This window comes from Coregonus clupeaformis, unplaced genomic scaffold (assembly GCF_020615455.1).
Source record: "Coregonus clupeaformis isolate EN_2021a unplaced genomic scaffold, ASM2061545v1 scaf0543, whole genome shotgun sequence".
NCBI lineage: Eukaryota > Metazoa > Chordata > Actinopteri > Salmoniformes > Salmonidae > Coregonus > Coregonus clupeaformis.
Genome location: NW_025533998.1, coordinates 137056 through 159652, shown reverse-complemented (window position 1 = coordinate 159652; position 22597 = coordinate 137056). Strand labels below are relative to the sequence as shown.

Genomic DNA, 22597 nt, shown 5'->3' with positions numbered 1-22597 from the left:
CAATCCTTATTGGGTTTAAGTTGATTTTGTTTCTGGTGGCGCATTCATACCGTTTTTGTATAGTCTATTTTTGTGATCATGGAAAGGATTTGACTATAGCTGAAAACCACCTAGTTTCTGTATGATTTCAAAATATGTATTTGTTATTTATTTTTAGGCTAAAATTAAAGTACAAAACCGAATCTGCTAGAAAAATTATCTACTAACCATGTTCCAGGAATTTAAATGTGGGAGCATGCTGGAATGTGTTGTTCTTGGAAATCGACCCACAATTACTTAGCATGCAGGAAAGACATGTTCTGCAGAGAGAAAATGTGTGAGAGGAGGACGTTAGTAAAAGAGGGAGAGAGCGAGAGAGATTGGGAAATAGGCAGAGGAAGTAGGAGAATAACATCAACAAAAATGTAATTTGATCATCTTAAAATCCATCATTCATGCCACATAATACATGTAATCCTTATGCATTTAGGGCCCGATTCAGACTTAGGAAATGTACGCCTTTCTTACGCATGCATTTCCTAGGCACTTCTCAGTAGTTGGTATTCAGACTTACCTTATGCAGGTGCGTAACGGGCTTAGCAGCTGTGGTTCCCTTGCAGGCGCTGAATAAATCAAATTAAATCTCTGAAAACCCTCCCACTTGCTGGCCAACAGATTTTCTTGTGGAGTTTTCATTCAATAACGTTTTCAGTACATTTACCTAAAGCCATCCCTTTAAATAGTGTTCCTTTAATTATAATTTTCTCGACAGAGTGTACAAAACATTGGCCTCCTGTAGCTCAGTTGGTAGAGCATGGCGCTTGCAACGCCAGGGTTGTGGGTTCGTTTCCCACGGGGGGCCAGTATGAAAAATGTATGCACTCACTAACTGTAAGTCGCTCTGGATAAGAGCGTCTGCTAAATGACTAAAATGTAAATATACACTCAGTGTACATGCTCTTTCCATGACATAGACTGTCCAGTGAAAGCTATGATCCTTTATTGATGTAATCTGTTAAATACACTTCAATCAGTGTAGATAAAGGGGAGGAGACAGATTACAGAAGGATTTTTAAGCCTTGAGACAATTGAGACATGGATTGTGTATCTGTGCCATTCAGTGGGTGAATGGGCAAGACACAAGATCTAAGTGCCTTTGAACGGGGTATGGTAGTAGGTGCCAGGCGTACCAGTTTGAGTGTGTCAAGAACTGCAACTGCTGGGTTTTTCATGCTCAACAGTTTCCCGTGTGCATCCAGAATGGTCCCCCACTCAAAGGACATCCAGTCAACGGCAGGCCAGTGGTCGAAAAATGGGTAATTGATGAAAGAGGACAAAGGCGGCTGACACAAAATTTGCAGAGCGACAGACGGGCTACAGTTAGTCAACTATAACAGTCCAGTACAACATTGGTGCCCAAAGACCAATAAAAGACTGCACAACTCATCGTACCTTGACACGAATGTGGTATGGCAGCCGACGATCTTACAGAGTTCCACTTCTTCCAGCAAAAAACAAGAAACTGCGGTGGGCTAAGTAGAGAAAATACTGAACACTGGGAAATTGGAAAAACATCGCCTGGTCTGATGAATCCCGGTTCCTGCTGTTTAATGCTGATGGGAGGACTAGGGCATGGAAGAAAAAAAAAACGAGTACATGCATCCATCATGCCGCGTGTCAACATTGTAGGCTGGTTGTGATGGTGTGGAGTGTGTTTTCATGGCACATATTGTGCCCCTTGATAAAGTGGAGCAACATTTGAATGTCACAGGATATCTGAACATCATTGCCAATCAGGTGCATCCCTTCAATTTTTTCAGCAGGATAAAGCCTCATGCCACAAGGCTAGGATTGTCCAGGAATGGTTCCAAGAGCATGACGGTCAATTCCGTTTACTGCAGTGGCCTGCCCAGTCACCAGATCTCAATCCAATTGAGCATCTGTGGGATGAGATGGAATGAGCTATTCAGAGTAGAGATCCACTACCAGCCAACTTGACACAAACTGTGGGAAGCATTGGAGTCAACAGCGGTTTGATTCATCATGAAAGTTTCATGAAAGTTTCCATATTCAATTGTTGAATCGATGAAATATTGGAAGGTGAGAAATGGGTACAATAGGGGTTGAACAGTAGTCCTATAAATCGACCCTAATAATCCTCACTAATCCCGGAACTGTGATGACAATGATGACATGAACCGTGCGCAAGGCTCCAGGTTTAAACTGCTATGTATGGTCTGGGTTCCATAATGATTCAAATAGGCTACATGTCCCAAATGATTGCACAACTTGTAATATGTTAGCCTAATGTAAAACACTACTGCTAGTGACCCTCAGGAACAACCACACGAACTTGACAGAGGAAAGAAAGGTAAACTAACAATGTAAGGGAAGAATGCAAAATGTGTCATATTTGTAAAAAATGTATAAAAAATAAAACACTAATATATCTTGATTTAGAGAACTATTCAACCCCCTGAGTCAATACATGTTAGAATCACCTTTCGCAGCGATTACAGCTGTGAGTCTTTCTGGGTAAGTTTCAAAGAGCTTTGCACACCTGGATTGTACAATATTTGCGTTCTTGTAAAAGTTCTTCAAGCTCTCTCAAGTTGGTTGTTGATCATTGCTAGACAGCCATTTTCAAGTCTTGCCATAGATTTTCAAGCCAATTTAAGTCAAAACTGTAACTAGGCCACATAGGAACAATCAATGTTGTCTTGGTAAGCAACTCCAGTATATATGTGTCCTTGTGTTATAGGTTATTGTCCTGCTGAAAGGTGAATGTGTCTCCCAATGTCTGTTGGAAAGCAGACTGAACCAGGTTTTCCTCTAGGATTTTGCCTGCTTGGCTCTATTCAGTTTCTTTTTATCCTAAAAAAACTCCTTAGTCCTTGTCAATGACAAGCATACCCATAACATGATGCAGCCACCACCATGCTTGAATATATGAGGAGTGATACTCACTGACGTGTTGTGTTGGATTTGCCCCAAACATAACGCTTTGTATTCAGGAAATGTTTTACAGTTCTACTTTAGTGCCTTATTGCAAACAGGATACATGTTTTGGAATGTTTGTATTCTATACAGGCTTCCTTCTTTTCACTCTGTCATTTAGGTTAGTATTGTGGAGTAACTACAATGTTGTTGATCCATCCTCAGTTTTCTCCTATCACAGCCATTTAAACTCTGTAACTGTTTTAAAGTCAGCATTGGCCTGATGGTGAAATCCCTGAGCGGTTTCCTTCCTCTCCGGCAAATGAGTTAGGAAGGACGCCTGTATCTTTTTAGTGACTGGGTGTGTTGATACACCATCCAAAGTGTAATTAATAACTTCACCATGCTCAAAGGGATATTCAGCGTCTGCTTTTTACATTTTTTACCCATCTAACCAATAGCTCCCGTTCTTTGCGAAGCACTGGAAAACCTCCCTGGTCTTTGTGGTTGAACCTGTTTTTGAAATTCACTGCTTGACTGAGTGACCTTACAGATAATTGTATATGTGGTGTACAGAGATGAGGTTGTCGTTAAAAAATCATCTTAAACACTTATTATTATTATTATTATTGCACATAGTGAGTCCGTGCAACTTATGTGACTTGTTAAGCACATTTCTACTCCTGAACTTATTTAGGCTTACCATAACAAAGGGTTTGAATACTTATTGACTCAAGACTTTTGTTTAACATTTTTTAATACATTTCTAAAAACGTTGATATTATGGGGTATTGTGTGTGTGTGTGTGTGTGTAGAGGCCAGTGACACATGATCTCAATTTAATCCATTTTAAAATTCAGGATGTAACACAACAACATTTAGAAAAAGTCAAGGGGTGTGAATACTTTCTGAAGGCACAGCAGGCCTATTTATGTGGATATTACTGATGGTGGCTACTGATATATACGGAGAAGTCCGGCCATATCATTAAATCATTCTGGAGTGCATACATCAACTCGGTAGGTTCGCCGCTACTGTCAGTGCGCACAGGTTTCCATAGGCTACAGCCTCGGCTTGGGTCTCCAAATTTCATCCCCACAAATTATGAAGCCATAGGCCTACAATTTAGAATACTGAATAACGGCACAGCAATTTATTTATTTATTTTTATTGTATTTATTTCACCTTTATTTAACCAGGTAAGCCAGTTGAGAACAAGTTCTCATTTACAACTGCGACCTGGCCAAGATAAAGCAAAGCAGTGTGATTAAAAACAACAACAGAGTTACATATGGGGTAAACAAAACAAAGTCAAAAATACAACAGAAAATATATATACAGTGTGTGCGAATGTAGTAAATTATGAAGGTAAGGTTTAAATATTTAAACTTCACTTTGGAAAAGAGCCCGAAATACCTGTCATGTTGACATGCTTTTCAGTTTGCTGAAATATGACTGGTTTCACATTTCTCTCCAGCGATCATAAGATAAAATAGATCTAAAACAATTGTAATTTATATGTACAATTCCCTTATCCAAACAGATTACTCAAATAGCTCTGTAAATGTGTAAATTTCAGTGCTTGGAGAATGGTGTTATTTCTATCGGGGGGAAAAATAAAGATATTGTTCCACTTGGAACTGACAGGTTGCTCGACCTTATTCATCATTTCATTGCGCGTAAAGGTGTTGGAATTATGACGGAATTAAGTCAAGGTCAGAATACACTGTGGACACCTCCGCCACACCTTCATTTCTTCGATCTCTACCCCAAACGAATAGTGGCTGAATAGCATGATATTCTCATGCGTAACGTCAGAATACGCGTAGAGAGAAAAGTGCATAAAAAGGAAATTACGTTCCGTTTACGCACACGCGTAACTTTGGTCGGAATTTACCCCTATTAGTCTTTGTTCTTCATATCTGTGGCACAGTTATTGTCTTATCACAGATATAGCCTATACCGTAAAGCAATAACTGCATGTGCAAAAAAATCTATTTAGAGTTTAGCTACTGCAGAATTTATTCTGAGTTATGATCATGTCTCAAAGTAGCTTATTGCAATTTTTGGAAATTAGGATTTTTATGGGCCCGAAACGTGAAATGAAGCAGGAAATTAAAAACCTAAGATAAGATTGTTTTCCCCCCTTAAAGCCGTTGCTTCATGCAGTAATGCCTCATCATACCCAATTCAGGCTCTGCACGCACTCAAAAGGTGACTGGTATTCATTTACACAAAGTGTTTTGATTAAACCGCTTATTAATTTTTTTGGAATGGTATCATGCGACTATTGAAAAATAAATATGCTAGTCTGTCACACGTTGGTGTAATATGACATGCATACTGCCAATTGGGTTTTTATTAGCTTGTTCAAAACCCTGCATCCAATTTCCCAACTATCCATAAATAGCAGTCTTGTTCGACCTTGTTACTGGAAACTTAGCCGGAGTCGATCAAGACTTGTAGCATGTACTGTACATGTATGGGTGACAATGGATCGCATTCAAGTCTCTGCTAGTCTTCGCTTTGTTTAACTTCGATGTGTATGTGTGCATGTGTGAGTGTGGGTGTATGTGCTGGTTTTTACAGTATAGGTCTACATCTCTGGGTGGTGATAATGATATCAGTCGTTTGGTTTGGACGAGGTGCAAGATTAGTTCAGTAACAGACTACTAGCACGGTTATTTTCCTGGGTTTCTCAGAACTCCAGACCCTTTCGGCTGAATCAGTTATTTTTAAACTGGTCTGTGGGGGGGGAGAGGTCCAGGGGGTTAGTGTCATATAATTCTACCCTGGGCACCCGGCCAGGGTGTGTACAATTGCCTCCCCCCCCTTCTCACTGCTATCGTCCCATTCCACGGGTCTGTGTCAGTTAACCATGTGGTGACTCATCCACGCAGGTGTGCGTGCGTGCGTGTGCGTGCTTGCGTGTGCGTGGTGGGTGTTTTGTGTGTTATAACGGCTGTTACAATGTTTACCATGTGTTTCGTCTTTTACACAGATACAGTAAACATATTTGTGTTGACATACACATACACACTCCCACAGGTTGTCTTTCTCCTGTCCAGTGCATCCTAGGCGGCTTCATTTGATCCTCCTTTATTCCTTTCCCACATTATCGCTCTGCCTCGACACTCTCCCTGAAAAACAACTCAAGGTAAACAAGTCTCCAACTGCAGAGCCTGATATTGCTTTAATACCTCATGATTGAGAGAGAGCAAGCACAGTAAACAGGGTATATCGTTAGTCACCTAATTTGAAAGGACCCAAATAGCCACTACAGTGGAAATGACCCCTACCCCCCCCACTGTCACACACTAAACATGGTTCCCATACCTACTACTATAATCACAGTCAGTGTCTGTGACTATTAGATGGTCACCAAAATGTTCTAACAAAAAGAATCTCAAGACGTTTGTCTGATTTGAAGAAGTGATAAGAAAAGTTATTTGAGATGAGGGAGTTCGATGTGCCATTACCTGACCAGGCTAATGGAAATCATGTCTCATCTAACTAGCCAGGCCCCCCACTTCTCCCGTAGTTTGTCCAATTTCGTCTTTCCCTCTTCTCAGTAGGAACACTTCTGAGGTGCTAATGGAGTCGGTAATGGAGAGAGACTGACTGAGCTCTGAGGAACATGTATCGGACACTCGGGTCAGCGATTGCATTGAGGCGACCATTCACACAGAAGACCTTTTTAATTATGTTCTTTTAATTAACCAGCTAGCATTATGTCTATGTCCATTTGTCTACCCGCTCGCCTTGGCAGACTAGGCTGAATGCGCAGGCATTGTGTTCACTTGGCTTCCGAGGTCCCTGCCTCCTACTATATTTTCCATTCAGTCAAATGTATTTTTTTCTCTTTTGGATTAGCATGATAATACCCCACGGGGGGAAGGATGGTGAGGTGTCAGCACAGGGTTGCTAATCAGATTCACTGTGTTCACGGCCTGGTTATTATTATACTAAATTCACCATCAGTTAAACTAACAGTCTGAATTCCGGCATTATTCTCCAATACCAATAGGTTAAGAAAGGGGGAAGGAGAACAATGGCAAATTGTGGGCTATGTCTTGCTCCCTGGTGTCCACAATATTGTTCCATGGATCTTTCCCCAGTGTAATTATGCTATGCTAATAACCTCCCACTGGTCCCCAGTTATACCAGCAGCAGGGTTGTTCAGACTTCCAGATTAGACTATGCTATGTCACATTGTTGTAGATAGAGTGAAACTAGAGCAAAGATAATTTAAATAAATGAAAAGTCATCCAGTGCCACCCCTGAAACATGAGCATATTCTGGACTGTTTCTCAGACGCTCTCTGTGGCGGTGGGGGTTTGACTGGAAAATCATTGGCTGAGGTTGTCGCCATGGTTTCAGGTCAGGTGTGGGTCAGACCACCTTGAACTCCTCCGCTGGAGTGATTGTGTTGGCCTTGACAGGGTTAGACCGCTGCTCCTCCCCTTCACACAAGGACTTTGTTAAAGCCTGAAACAGGCAGCACAGACAAACCCCTGTCATGGTCTGAGGAGAGCCGGGTGAGGTCAGGGGTCAGGAGTTAAGGTGGAGTTGTGGCTTGACCTGAATACGGATTGATTTTCTTTGTGGCTGTCTGGGGAAGGGGGCCATGTGAGGGGGGTCAAGTCTTTTACCCCTACCCACTGTTAAGATGTAGCGTATGGGAATGTGGTGAAGGAATGGCGAGAGACGAGTGGTCACAACATGCCTCTCCCTTCTGCTGGACTGTGTGTGTGCTCCTTGTGCTTTCGATCTCACTGACCCACAGCACTACACTGACCCACAGTACTACACTGAGGGGGGGTTGGACAGTGGGCACCACCCGCAGTGACATGGTGGTCCACAGCTGTAGATGATCCCAATATCTTAATGCCAAGCCCTGGTCCTGATCCTGCACCCAGGGGCTTCATCCGGGATAATGAGCAGCTAAGTCTTCCCGCCTTAGTCTCTGTGATTAATCAAACTGCTGCAAGGTCAGTGGAGAGGACACAGGGTTTAGAAGAAATCTGTCCTCTACTAACCTCCAACCCTATCCTTCATCTCTCCCTCCACTTGGCGAGATCTGAGATCTGTGGTTGTTGTCATTTGTGTTATTTTGCTTAATGGAGATTTTCTGGTTTCTTTGGAGATGATGTGGTATCTCACTGTTGAAGATCCATATTCAGAATCGATGCAGAATTGCACATGCGCATGTCAACACATGTTAACATGCAAGTGTGTGAGCTGCTTGTTTGTCCTTCCAACCATATATTGAAGCTTCTGAAAAGAGTAGAATAAAGTTGCAAACAAAAATCCTGTAAAATGTTTCAGCGGCCAGAGTTGTACTTGATTAACTACCAAGTTGTGATTACGAGCAGTGGATTGTGTAATGGTGTTTATATGTTAACTCAGAGTTTAGAGGAAGCCCAGGCTGGCCAGTTTTGTTGCCTTAGCTCTGGTGGTGGAATCATTCCCCTCTACTCACGTTACCCAATCAGAAGAGATTATGCTGGCACCGTTATCTCAAAGCCCTCTCAGATATTTTTTCCTTCCAATTTACATTTCTGTTTTTCCTTTTTTAGGTGTTTTTAGGTCTTATGCTACTCTTATGCTGCCTTGGCTTGGGTATCATACTTTTAGAGTGAGGCAAGTTTCTTATTTTTTAAGGAAAATAAGATTGTTCTCCACATTCAATATGTTAAGAGCCTTGGAAGCTTACTGAACCAGGCAGATGCTTGCCTTTTCCCTTACTCCAGCCAAATATCTTTTGAAATTGCATTGACGAGTTGATCGCAGTGCACCAATCAGATAGTACGAGCATGATCCTAACAGGTGGCTTATTGATCTGTGGTGTTGATTAAACTGTGCAACCTTCCCCTCTTTCCTGAAGGAAAATAAAACACATAGCCCTACCCTCATAAATGAATCTACTGGGCATTTGGGAGCATTTTGAAGTTTGGGACCTTTTAGTGCCTTGGTAATAATGTTTTTCTGTTGAACTTGAAATGGAATTTGGTTTCCACTGCACACAAGCGTTGAATAAGTTAGTATTTTGTGTTGTTCTTCCCCAGGCTGTGCTTTGAATTCTGAACTGATCTATTACAGCTCTTACAGATGGCAAGTACCAGCATTCATCGATCAACATTTTGCTACAGACCAAAAAATTGCAAAACAATAGTATATTGGCCAGAAGCCCACGCATATCACGCAATCCACAAATAGGCTGTTATTGATACGCTACAGTTTAGATTTTCTCTCTTTGTGCTCTTGGCCTTTTTCACTCATACTGGGGGCAGAGTGAAAATAGAACAAAGTACAAATAAACAGAGCTATTATAGAATTTGAGACAATGGAGAAGAAATAAGATGGAGAGTCTGTTCGCCTTAACCTTAACTGAACCAGCGTTCGCATGTGGCTGCCAGCAGGTCATTTTTTATTTATTTTTATCCAGGGGCTTCTTTTTTTAACAAGTCTTTACAGGTTGAACTACCTGCTGGGTTTTTGGAGAACTAGGTCACATACCCGACCTTGACCATTTGTCACAATTAGCTTTGTCTAGAATAGATAAGGACCTAGTGTTGGATCTAGGTCAATGGTCTCTAATCATGGCCCCAAAAACGTTCAATCATAGATGATTTTGACCGACCAAGTTCAGTCTAACTATAAATAGCTGCTGCATTAGGGGGGGGGGATGCACTTTCTTGAGGCTCTGCTGAATCGACTGGCAGAAGGAATTTTCCAGAACAATGACCAGGTTAGAGTGTTTCCAAAATGTTAATTGTGATTGATGGCCCTCATGTTAAGCAAGGCCTTGTCGTGATTTGGGATTTCTGTAGTGTACATTTTTGTGGCCAAGGACTTGGATAACCCTCATAATATGCTATAAATTCACAACATGAAGCATCATTTAAAAAATTGGACCTAAATCTAGGTGTCAGGCTATCCAGAGGAACAAAATCACTTACGAAACCCACAGATTGTTCTTTTTCATTGTTTGAAAGATCTCTGCCATATTGTCAGAGTGGAGAATTCAAAGAAGCTTTCTCAAACCACTCTGTGCTGAAAGGGGAACTGGCAAAGTGAAGCCTAATTCTCTTGAAGCAGATTGCCAGAACAGATTGTGTTCTGAGATGCCCTGTGATTTGGCCAGCTCCAACTCTCTAGGATTTGTCAACAGATTTTCTTCATAATCTGCCCATTATCAATGTAAACTAAGTGCACTTTTGTTAACTTCCTTTCTCTGAATAGAGAAGAACCTGCAAAGAAACTTGTCCTCTTCTGCTTCGTTAGTAAATGGAATTTCTTCTTTAAGCACAGGACATTTTAAATGTCTTGCTTTTTTTTTACTGACCAGAGTTGACTACTTCAATAGTCCATTGCTGCTCTTGTTATTTCCAGAGTACATTGCCATTTTATTGGTTGTTTAGGTCTTTCTTTGGCTATAGTATAGAGCAGGGGTATCAAACATACGAATCCAGCCCGCGGATGGTTTGAGTAAAAAAATATTATTTTATAATATATTTTTTTTTTGGGGGGGGGCAAACTCAATATACTTTAAAATGACTTAAACCAACTGTGTAGAAATGATAATAGCCCTTCATTCATACAGTTTCTTGACTGTCCAGCTCGCTAATAATCACCGAAACAAAATGTAGTCAGTCAGGGAGCATAGAAAATTCCCTAAACTATTTATAGAGGACAATGTTTTTGCAATTTTGACGGCGAGGAAAAAGTTCACAGACACATTTACATTTTAGTCATTTAGCAGACGCTCTTATCCAGAGCGACTTACAGTTAGTGAGTGCATACATTTTTATTTGTTATACTGGAATCGAACCCACAACCCTTGCGTTGCAAATGCCATGCTCTACCAACTGAGCTACATCCCTGCCGGCCATTCCCTCCCCTACCCTGGACGACACTGGGCCAATTGTGCGCCGCCCATGGGTCTCCCCGTCGCGGCCGGCTACGACAGAGCCTGGATTCGAACCAGGATCTCATGGGCACAGTTAGCACTGCGATGCAGTGCCTTAGACCACTGCGCCACTCGGGAGATTAGATACATAATTATTATGCAGGGTTGGTACATATCGCCTTCTCATATTATTGACCTGCTGCATCTTGTTTTTAAGAAATAGTCCACTCGTTAATATAATTGTCTGTGTTCTAAAGGAACTTTATGTACTAGATGGGAACCCTGCTTCACAATATATTAATTGCTGCATGACAGCGGCAGAGGGATTTGAATGATGTGACATGCGGGACCTCCGAGGTGTGAAGATCTTAATTTGCCCTAAAAGCCCGATTTTGATTTAAATGACCACATAGAGCAGAGGTTATTTTTCTTGGCTAGACCATTACATATTTTGAATGTCTAACTGTACGTCACTCTTGAATTTGTCCCTGTTTAAATAATTCGTATTTTTGTTTTTGTTTAGATTGTGGATGTCTTCACTCGGGGTGGCGATCCTAACCAGCTAGTGCCAATAATCTATCCGTGTCAGCAGGCTGAATCTCTGCAGTCAAATTTGTCGAAAGTTAAGGTAAGAATGCAGTGAATATTAATTGCAGTGAGATGAATGTTGATTGGGAGTTGTAGCTCTGGCTATGAACTTTCTTCTTATTGTTTAATCTTTAATAATTATGAATAAGAGTGGTTTGATAGGATAGGGGCAAGGTCGGGTGGCTGGAGGCACCCAGTGACAGATTGATAAATGGAAGCCGTGTGAAAGGTTATGTAGCCACTTTTTTAATTCCTGTATTGACCTATATTATTCATTGATTAAAATATTTTATAAAATCTAATCTACAGAGCTGAGTAATTTTCATGAGCATAACTTTGAATTATCCTCGCATTTTGTTTTTGTAGAAGTAGATTCGACTTTTATATTATCATGTTATACATTTATTAGCATGACAATAGCATATTGACGTGTAGGCCGTGGTGGAAAGTGGCTCAGATTGCATTATGGCCATCCCGCCAGTCATTGAAAAAACAACTGCATAGATTCCCCTAGTGACCGTAGCCTAGATGAAGAGGCATCCTGTCTGGTCTGACAGTCCCTGGCCACCATGACCATGGACAGTAGAGGACAGGGCCAAGGTGTGCTGGTGACAGGCCATCTCACGGGATTGGTCTAAACAGATGGTTGGCCAGATGCAATCTAGCTGTGACCTTGGACCAATCTGAGGGTAGAACCAGTGCAAATGTCTTAAAAAACATGTCCATAATATCAGTCGAAGACCCATTTTACAGTACTTTGTTATTGTTTGGTGTCTGTTAGTGAGTGATTTACATTATTTTGCATTTTGAGGACATACAGAGGCATCATTATAGCAATTTCTGCAAATATGCAGTCTTTTGGGAGTGTGTCCCTCTATCGCTTAAACAGCAGTTTGTCTCTTCTCAATAATTTGCATCTCACCTGCCACTTGACCATCCAGGGCTCTCAGAGAAGATGCCCCAACCCTGACCCAATTCAAACAGCCAGATCCAGAAAACAGGAGGAGCCTGGGGAATGACTGCCACCATCAGCCCAACACTCACCAGCCCTGCAGAGTGATTTAAGAGCAGTGAAGGGAGGGGCATGACAAGAGCTGGATGTGGGATTGGGGACCGGGGGTGAGGTTAGAGGTGTCAGGCATATAATTGGGGTGAGGAGATCTCGGGGTAGATAGAGAGAAGCTTTATTAAGTCAGTTGAACTCGGATGTGGCCCGTCCACCTCGCTTTCCCACACACCCACACATACAGGCCAATCTTCCATTTCCACAAGAGACTCTGTTCAACAAAGGCGTAGAGGGCAAACTCCTCAGGCTCCTTTCAATCAGAGATAAGACAAAGACCTAATTAATCTACAAATGCTAGTGGGAAGGCTATCTATGGTCCTGTGTCCAAATGGTTGTCTGCTCCTCTGACAGTTCCAGTTGAAAACATATGCTACTGTCTAGTTCTGTTTAAGGACCGATTAGTTAAATGCAAGTGTGTTCAGTAGTTTCAGGGCTTTTTTATTTGTTTCAAAGCCAGTTTGACGCGACCCTTTTTTAAGTGATGGGGTTCTGCACTACCTTGATGTAGTGCAGAAATGTGTTTTTCATTTTCTCACACAGTAAATGCTAAATTGTTAATACTCGGTCATTGAAGTCCCCCCTTCGCTCAGGCTCTTATTCTGCGGTGCCCTGTAGAGGCTTGTTTTCAAAGCCACTGTGAAGGAGAGGGACACTGACAGCCTGGACACAGCTCTCTTTTCCTGAGAAAATAGTTTAGACTCTGAGCAGCAAAACAAGAGAAAGTTGATGCAGAGAGGTCACGGGCAGAATTAGCTGCCTCCCTCAGTTTCTCCCACCACAAATTGGTTTCCGAGGAACTCAAGAAAGAGGCTGGCTCCTTGTGTTCTCTGCTTCCTTAGTAGCTTGTTAATCCCCAGCTCTGGCCGGAGGGGAAATGCTTGCGCACACACTACCCCGAAAAAACGACCCCCTGTCCTCCTACCCAATCCTACAGGGGCTTGCTAATCCTGTGCCTGGTCATGGTGGGGAGATTGCTGGAATTTTCAAAGCCCGTCTCTGGCCAGACTTCAAAGTCACAGTGATACAAGGCTTGAGAAAGTGGGCTGGGTGAATGAGGTCCGCTGTGAGGAAACCCGCTCCGAGGGTCACCTCAAACGTTACCTATGCACTTTCCCCAAGGCAACACAGAGACGTTCAGTCTCGAGGGGATGGTTTTGTTGATTGGGGTACTGGGTAGGGGATAGCTGGTTTGGCAGATGTGTGTGGAGGCTCTCTCTGGCCATAACCTGTGAAACCTGACAGAAGGATGGCGGGCCTGTGAAGCTATTTTTCCCAATTTGAAGAGCTGCTGCCAAATTGAAAGGTACCATTTTATGTGAATTGCAGGGGAAAAAATAAATTGAAAACCCCTCCCTCCCTTCCTTTTTAAGTCTTTTTAATTATTGAACTGACAAACTCCTAATTCTGAATATGTTAAGTTTTGATTGTTCCTCATAATTTATAGTAATGATGATACCTTTGCCTTGTGCCAATCCTGTCAGATCATGTTCATCGAACTGTCATAACAAGTCTATCTATGTACAGGCTGTATCGTGAGTCAGGATTTTGGCTCTGGGTGTGTTAATTGTGAGACATCTCACTGTTTATAATTCTACAGAATACTGCTGCTCCTTTGCCAAGAATCACTCCAATTACTACCATGTACATTCTTTTTGGGTCCTCATACCCAGTTAGATTCTCAGATAACAATTTGCTTGATTGGAGCAGCAAGGATTCATGCCAGCTGAGTAGGATTTTCAGGATCATTGCACTTACTATTTTTTGTGATCAACAATAGTTTACTGTCTTAACAAGCCTGTGATAGTAATTTTTTAAGTATTTCATAGTTTTATATTCAGCATCTGTCGCTCTTTCTTAGAAATGATTTAACACAATAACATACTGGTTATTCCAATTGGCATGACTAATCTTGTGGGCTTCAAATTCAAAGCATTTAAGTACAAATGTTTGTGCCCATGTGCTTGTTAGTTTGACCAAGTGGAAATCAAGCTATCTAAAATATTTGTCCTTGTTTTGTGTCTTCCTCTTGAGTTATTTGTCTCGTTATTTAAATTTAATCAGAAGTCTTTGTTGCTTGGACGGTTCAGAGGGCTCACTCAATTTAAACCCTTGATTAGAATAAAGGAATAATTACAGTGAAGGACTCCTTACTCCTGATGATAACTTGCCTGCTCGCTTGTTTAATGAATGCAGCATGTCCGTGCAACCTGGTAATTAGCTTAAGTGGACTCCCTGGGCTCCAGATTATGCTTTTTGCCTTCCTTGACCAGGAAAGTGCTGGGATATGTGGCGAGTGGGATTCAGCCATAATGCTCTCTGCCATTTGCTGAACCCAGCTAAACATGTCACTGAGACAGCTTTGCCCTGGGCTAACCCTGCATAAGAGGTCAGCAAGGTTTAGTAGAATAATGAGGATTTTCTGTTACCTACGGATACATTAGTAGATGTGATGTTGCAATTCATTGAGCTTATTCAATTAGCAAACCCTAGCCTATTCTTTATACAGGGGGTACCGGTACCGAGTCAATGTGCCAGGGTACAGGTTAGTTAATAATAATATATGCCATTTAGCAGACGCTTTAGTTGAGGTAATTTAGGTAATATGTACATGAAGGTAGGGGTAAAGTGACTATGCATAGATAATATACAGCGAGTATAGTTACTATGGTGTATTCTGTATCAGGGCTCTAAGCTTACCTTTTTTACAAGGAGCATGTGTGTGCCTAGGTTGAAAAATCTAGGAGCACACAAAGAAATTTAGGAGCACAATGAAAAATATTTGAAGTAACAATATTTTCTTTGTAGTAATGGTGCAATCAAGACTGTCATGAATCTGCGCTCTGTGTATTCTCAGTGGCACTCAGGGGCTGCGGTACAGTGAAGTAATCATTGCAACAATTATCATCTGGATGATTTTTATTCTAGGCGCACTGGTGCTCCTAAATAGAAATTCCAGGTCGCACAGCAAAATATTTAGGCGCATATGCAAGTTAAATGGTCGCACTCTAGAGTCCTGTGTTTTGGAGTGTATTCTGTCCAGCGTCCACAAAAACAGTGCCTACCCTTTGCAGGGAGCTGGAGAGACAGATTGTATTGATCTGGCCATGAGACGGATGGTTTATGTGAAAGATTGGTACTGTAAGCAGCCATGGACTTTGAGTTGTCTGCATAATGTGGAAGAACCAGTCTGATCAGCGATATTGACAGTGGAGCAGGGCTTGGAGATTTACAGTGGCATGTTGTTTTCCACTGAGCTGGGTTGTTTTTCCTCCTCCTTCATCCCTTCTTTATCTGTCAAGGGACTTCTGGGTTATTACAATGTGGAGACTGTTAGTATTTTTGTAGTAGAACACAAAACCCCCAATCAGAATTTCTCTTGCTTTCGCTTGGAAATTATATGGTGGAGTTGGATGGTTTTGTCCAGTGAAGCATTTGTTAGCGTTGAGGGGGATGTTTGCTGGTAGTGGTATCATGCTGTGACTGCTGCAGCACGCTACAAGTTCTATCTCATTGACTCTCCTATTTCATATAATTGATGTTTACAAATTCTCTAGCTACAGCATTACAGGGATTGCTGTATTAATTGCCAACGTATGTCTTCTGAATAGGTAATTGCAAGCAGTTTGCTGGAATATAAATGCACTCTGCTTGTGTTTAATGGAGTTTATTTATATGGAAGTACTACAGGCCCATTTCATTAATAAATACAGACACTAAAATAGTTGCTTTCCCTTACTTGACCTCTCCACATTTATTTGACTCCTCCCATTCATTTCCATTAGTACATGGCTGTGCATTTCAAGGACATTTCCCAGGACATTTCACATTTCCTATTTCCGTGTTTATAATGTATGTGATTCTTACCTTTTCTCCCGAACAGTGACCGTGCATTTTTGCAGCCAATTGAGTTTGTAGTGCAATCCGGCGCTTCACAGATTTAACCCCCCTTTCTTATTACAAACCTTCCGTTCCCCACTGCCGTTTGTCTGTCCCATGATGAATGACCTCTCTATGGATGCCGACACCGGTGGATTGGACATGGTCACTAAACCTCTTGGTCCTGAGTCCCCTCCCCATACTCAATATTATCGGCTTGCTCCCTGCATAGTTCATCTTCATTCATCTTCCACCAGGGCCTTCGTCCCTTCCTCCATTCAATATCCAATTTCTCCCAGATTATGTACAGTGCCTATAGAAAGTCTACACCCCCTTGAATTGTAATGTTTTGCCATTGATCTACACAATACTCCATAATGTCAGTGAAAAGACAATTCATTTTTTAAAACTATTTAATAAACATTCAATAACTAAAATATAGTCGTCATGTAAGTATTCACCCCCTTTGTTTAGGCAAGCCTAAATGAGTTCAGAAGTCAAATGTGGCTTAACAAATCACATAGTAAGTTATATGGACTCACTCTGTGTAAAATAATAGGGGTTGATATGATTTTTGAATGACTACCCCCTTCCTCTGTCCCCCATACATACAATATCTAAGGTACCTCAGTCAGGTATTGAATTTCAAGCACAGATTCAACTACAAAGACCAGGGAGCTTTCTGAAAGCCTCATAGAGAAGGGCAGTGATTGGTAGATGGGTAATTGTAACAAATAAAACATTTAATATATATTTAAGCATGGTCAAGTTAATAATTATGCTGGGGATGATGTCTGGGTGGTGTCAAAGATGCAGTTGTCCTTCTGAACTGAGCTACAGGACAGGAAGGAAACTGCTTAGGGATGTCACCATGAGGCCATTGGTGATTTTAAAACAGCTACAGAGTTCAATGGCTGTGATTGGAGAAAACTGAGTATGGATCAGCAACATTGTAGTGACACCACAATAATGACCTAAATGAGAGGGTGAAAAGAAGAATAAAAATATACAGAATGCACTTTTTGGCCTAAATGCAAAGCCTAATGTTTGGGTCAAATCCAACACAACACATCACTGAGTAACTGCCTGGTGGTGGCTGCATTATGGGATGGGTATGCTTGACATCAGCAAAGACTGGGGAGTTTTTCTGGATGAAAATAAACGGGATGAGGCTAAGCACAGGCAAAATCCGAGAGGAAAGCCTGCACCAGACACTGGGAGAGGAATTCACCTTTCAGCAGGACAATAACCTAAAACACAAATCCAAGAGTTGCTGACCAAGAAGACCGTGAATGTTCCTGAGTTGCCAAGTTACAGTTTTGACTTAAATCTGCTTGAAAATCTATGGCAAGACTTGAAAATTGCTGTCTAGCCATGATCCCCAACACCTTGACAGAGCTTGAAGAATTTTGAAAATAATAATGGCCAAATATTGCACAATACAGGTGTGCAAAGCTCTTGTGAGACTTACCCAAGAACGCTCACAGCTGTAATTGCTGAAAAGGTGTTTCTAACATGTATTGACTCAGGGGTGAATGCTTATCTAATCGAGGCAAATTAGTGTTTTATTTTTCATAAATCTAAAAACTTTGACATTAGAGTCTTGTGTAGATCGTTGACAAAAAAATGTCAATTACATTTATTTTAATCCCACTTTGTAACACAAAATGTGAAGAAATCCAAGGGGGGTGTAGACTTTCTATAGGCACACTGTGTACCTACCGCTGCTACCATGCTCCACCGGCACCCTCCTTCCATATCTGCCAGGTCAAGCCTGAGAGAGGGGTTAAGCGCCCTCCTTACGAGCACCTGTATGACACAGAGAGAGGCGGATGAGAGCAGACTGATGAGACGAGGACAAGGAGGGCAGATGTGGAGGGAAAAGGAGATTACTTAGGGCAGACCAGGGGGGTGAGGGAGGTGATATATTCCATGTACTTTGTGATGGGTATTAGGATGGAGCAACCTGCAACCCCCTCCACACACACACACACTTGCTCTCCATCAGCCTATCTCTATCAATCTGTTCATCCTGTTGGTGGTTATTTTCAATCACCTGCTTCCATGGCTATGCTAGCCCTCTCATCCACTCCATTATTTATTCCCATCTTCTCTTCCTTTCTTTTCCTCCTTCCTTATCTTCACTCTCTCCAGATTTTTCAATATGCCGGTGATTGGTTCACTGATGCGGTGTGCTCTCCAATCTCATCCCTATTCATAGTCTTCTGAACACATCTCTTTCCCCTGCCTCCCTCCCTCTGCATCCCTCCAACACACTTGCCACTTTCCACTTCTTATGTCTTTCTTTAAGACATTTTGTTTGGCTTTATAGTCACTTTTACTTATTCGATTGACCTCCCTCCAGTAGCTCGTTGACATTGCATCACAAGCGAAATGCTTTGTGAGCTCTTTAGCACCAGCCACAGTGTACCATTCACTTTCCATAATTACTGCTGAAACAAGCAGCTCGGGGAAGTTACGCTGCCTACTGACAATCTCCCAGCCTTTATCACCCACCGCTAAGGCTTTCTCTCACTGTGTGGCTGCCATGATTACCTTGCAGATCAGAGTATGCAAGTGAGGTACAGTATGTAAGCAGGGTTTTTCACACTTCTGAAGGAAATCGCTTCCATAATGGCACCATACCTAAGGTCCTCCAAACAAAAGGGTTTCAATTGCAGAAAGCTCAAAACTGCCAAGCCACCATCTGGGTTTCCATGGTGATTCTGCACTCTCCGTGCTCTAAGTGGACAACTTAAATTCTATTACTCTCAGATTGCCCTGTCAAGCACACTTTTGCAGAGGTTTTGTTCTGTCTTTGACACCTGGCCTACTCCAGCGCATGGGGCTATAGAACATGGGATCAAGCTGTCAAGAGTTGGCCATTGGGCAGAGCAGGTAGACAGGGGACACTTTCTCCAAGGTTAGGTGATTCCCTGTAATGATTGCCTGCCTTTTTTTCAGAGAAATGTCTCTTGTGCTTATTCAATAGAATGGGTAATGGCATTTATTTACTGTATGTGAGAAATGTCACATTCTTCCATTGCAGCCGTACCCAGAACTGCATCCCAAGGGATTAGAACCATATGCAGTAAGGGAAAAACAGGCAAAGTTGTTTAGCTTAGACCATTGAAATAATTAGCCACAGCCATTACTCAGTCTATATGGCTTTGTGGCCACTGTTTGTGCTTAAGTGTGCCGTGAAATAGCTGTTCTAGATCGGTCAGTGTGTATATGTGTGTGTGTGGGTGCCTGCATCTGGCTGTTGAATGGGTGGAACTCATTCAACAACTAAAAAGAAAAGCGGGTGGTACTCCTGGTGGAGAACGCCCAACAAAAACAAGTGGAAACAGGTGTCACGACCTGCTTGCAGTCACCTGCCCTGGGGTGGAGGAGACCAACCAGTTCTCAGAAAAACTAGCTAAACGATGACACCAACACAAAGATGTGTGACTCTGAGTTCCCTCCTCTCATCGTTTCGCCCTTCCCAGTGTCTCTTAGAGAGGGTGAAGAGGTAGAGAAATCCATAACACTCGTCTACTGCGGATGCAGGACTCTTTACACCTCCATCTCAAAACACTTCCCACCAACCCTGGCTACAATGCAGTGGTGAACGGTGTAAAGATTGGATTGGGAGAACAGAACAGAGCTCAGCTAACAGTGCCATTTCAACCAGGCAATGAATGTTTGAGAGCCAGTTTAAGTGGTTCAGCTACAGATCTCTGAATTTGCCCTCCATCATTTCCAGTCAAATGTTTGAATGCACCTTTTCACATGCGAGTTCCAAATATCTCTTAACGGTTGCCCCAGCGTGAGTTTTTTTTATGTGCGTGATGTCAGAATGCACTCACTGTTCCAAAATGTGATTGTTACGCAACAGGACAGTTAACCTGCGCTGCCCTCAAACCAAGGCACGCTGCCTGCTAATTATCTATGGGCTATGTTTCAACTTGTCAATTTCAAATTATTTTCTAACTGCTTTTATTTTTTAATAATAGTTTGAATTGAGGTGTGTTCCACCTCATTAATTCACATAGAAGTAGCCCATTTCACTGTTGCGTACAATTGAGGCATTACTGAGCCGGACAAACTTCTCTTTTCAACAAGAGCCCATGCACATCCCAGTGTTTCCCCAGATCAAGTATGCAGACATTTGCGAATCTCCAGTCAAAACAGAAAATGTTTCCCCCTGGTGCCCGCGTGGCCTTCATTGTTGTTTTCCTTACTAATAATAACTTTGGACATGTGTGCGTTCCTATCAAAGTACAGTTGAAGTCGGAAGTTTACATACTCTGTAGCTCAGCTGGTAGAGCACGGCGCTTATAACGCCAAGGTAGTGGGTTCGATCCCCGGGACCACCCATACACAAAAAAAATGTATGCACGCATGACTGTAAGTCGCTTTGGATAAAAGCGTCTGCTAAATGGCATATTATTATTATACACTTAGGTTGGAGTCATTAAAACTCGTTTTTCAACCACTCCACAAATGTATTGTTAACAAACTATAGTTTTGGAAGTCGGTTAGGACATCTACTTTGTGCATGACACAAGTAATTTTTCCAACAATTGTTTACAGACAGATTATTTCACTTATAATTCACTGTATCACAATTCCAGTAGGTCAGAAGTTTACATACACTAAGTTCACTGTGCCTTTAAACAGCTTGGAAAATTCCAGAAAATGATGTCATGGCTTTAGAAGCTTCTGATAGGCTAATTGACATCATTTGAGTCAATTGAGCTGTACCTGTGGATGTATTTCAAGGCCTACCTTCAAACTCACTGCCTCTTTGCTTGACATCATGGGAAAATCTAAAGAAATCAGCCAAGACCTCAGAATTTTCATTTAGACCTCCACAATTCTGGTTCATTCTTGGGAGCAATCACAAAATGCCTGAAGGTACCACGTTCATCTGTATAAACAATAGTACGCAAGTATAAACACCATGGGACCACGCAGCCGTCATACCGCTCAGGAAGGAGACGCGTTCTGTCTCCTAGAGATGAACGTACTTTGGTGCGAAAAGTGCAAATCAATCCCAGAACAACAGCAATGCACCTTGTGAAGATGCTGTAGGAAACGGGTACAAAAGTATCTATATCCACAGTAAAACGAGTCCTATATCGACATAACCTGAAAGGCAGCTCAGCGAGGAAGAAGCCACTGCTCCAAAACCGCCATAAAAAAGCCAGACTATGGTTTGCATCTGCACATGGGGACAAAGATCGTACTTTTTGGAGAAATGTCCTCTTGTCTGATTAAACTAAAATAGAACTGTTTGGCCATAATGACCATCGTTATGTTTGGAGGAAAAAGGGGAAAGCTTGCAAGCCGAAGAACACCATCCCAACCGTGAAGCACGGGGGTGGCAGCATCATGCTTTGCTGCAGGAGGGACAGGTGCACTTAACCAAATAGATGGCATCATGAGGAAGGAAAATTATGTGGATATATTGAAGCAACATCTCAAGACATCAGTCAGGAAGTTAAAGCTTGGTCGCAAATGTGTCTTCCAAATGGACAATGACCCCAAGCATACTTCCAAAGTTGTGGCAAAATGGCTTAAGGACAACATAGTCAAGGTATTGGAGTGGCCATCACAAAGCCCTGACCACAATCCTATAGAAAATGTGTGGGCAGAACTGAAAAAGCATGTGCGAGCAAGGAGGCCTACAAACCTGACCCAGTTACACCAGCTCTGTCAGCGGGAATGAGCCAAAATTCACCCAACTTATTGTGGGAAGCTTGTGGAAGGCTACTTGAAACGTTTGACACAAGTTAAACAATTTCAAGGCAATGCTACCAAATACTAATTGAGCGTATGTAAACTTCTGACCCACTGGGAATGTGATGAAAGAAATAAAAGCTGAAAGAAATCAGTCTCTCTACTATTATTCTGACATTTCACATTCTTAAAATAAAGTGGTGATCCTAACTGATCTAAGACAGGGAATTTTTACTAGGATTAAATGTCAGAAATTGTGAAAAACTGAGTTTAAATGTATTTGGCTAAGGTGTATGTAAACTTCCGACTTCAACTGTAAGTGCCTTATTACGTTATCGTTATATTTCTGTATATTGTGTTGTAGTTTCTACTGTAGCACACCGTATTTATGTATGGAGCATAATGCATTTACTGTTTTATTCACGTTTTCAATTACTGGTAACAAATCATGCATTTCGATTCTTGCATTCTTGCATACTTTTTTGAAGGTTGCACTGATTATGATGAGATAA

General features: G+C 41.9%; 1 protein-coding gene across 5 annotated transcripts in view; it reads left to right on the top strand.

The window, feature by feature from the left end:
• LOC121543135 (semaphorin-6D) overlaps positions 1-22597 on the top strand; it is a 136913-nt gene that overhangs the window by 7473 nt on the left and 106843 nt on the right. For all 5 annotated transcript variants that reach the window (XM_045215881.1, XM_045215880.1, XM_045215877.1 and 2 more), the window contains exon 2: positions 11352-11456. The gene's annotated coding sequence lies outside the window, so the exon portion shown is untranslated. The remainder of the gene's footprint in view (positions 1-11351; positions 11457-22597) is intronic.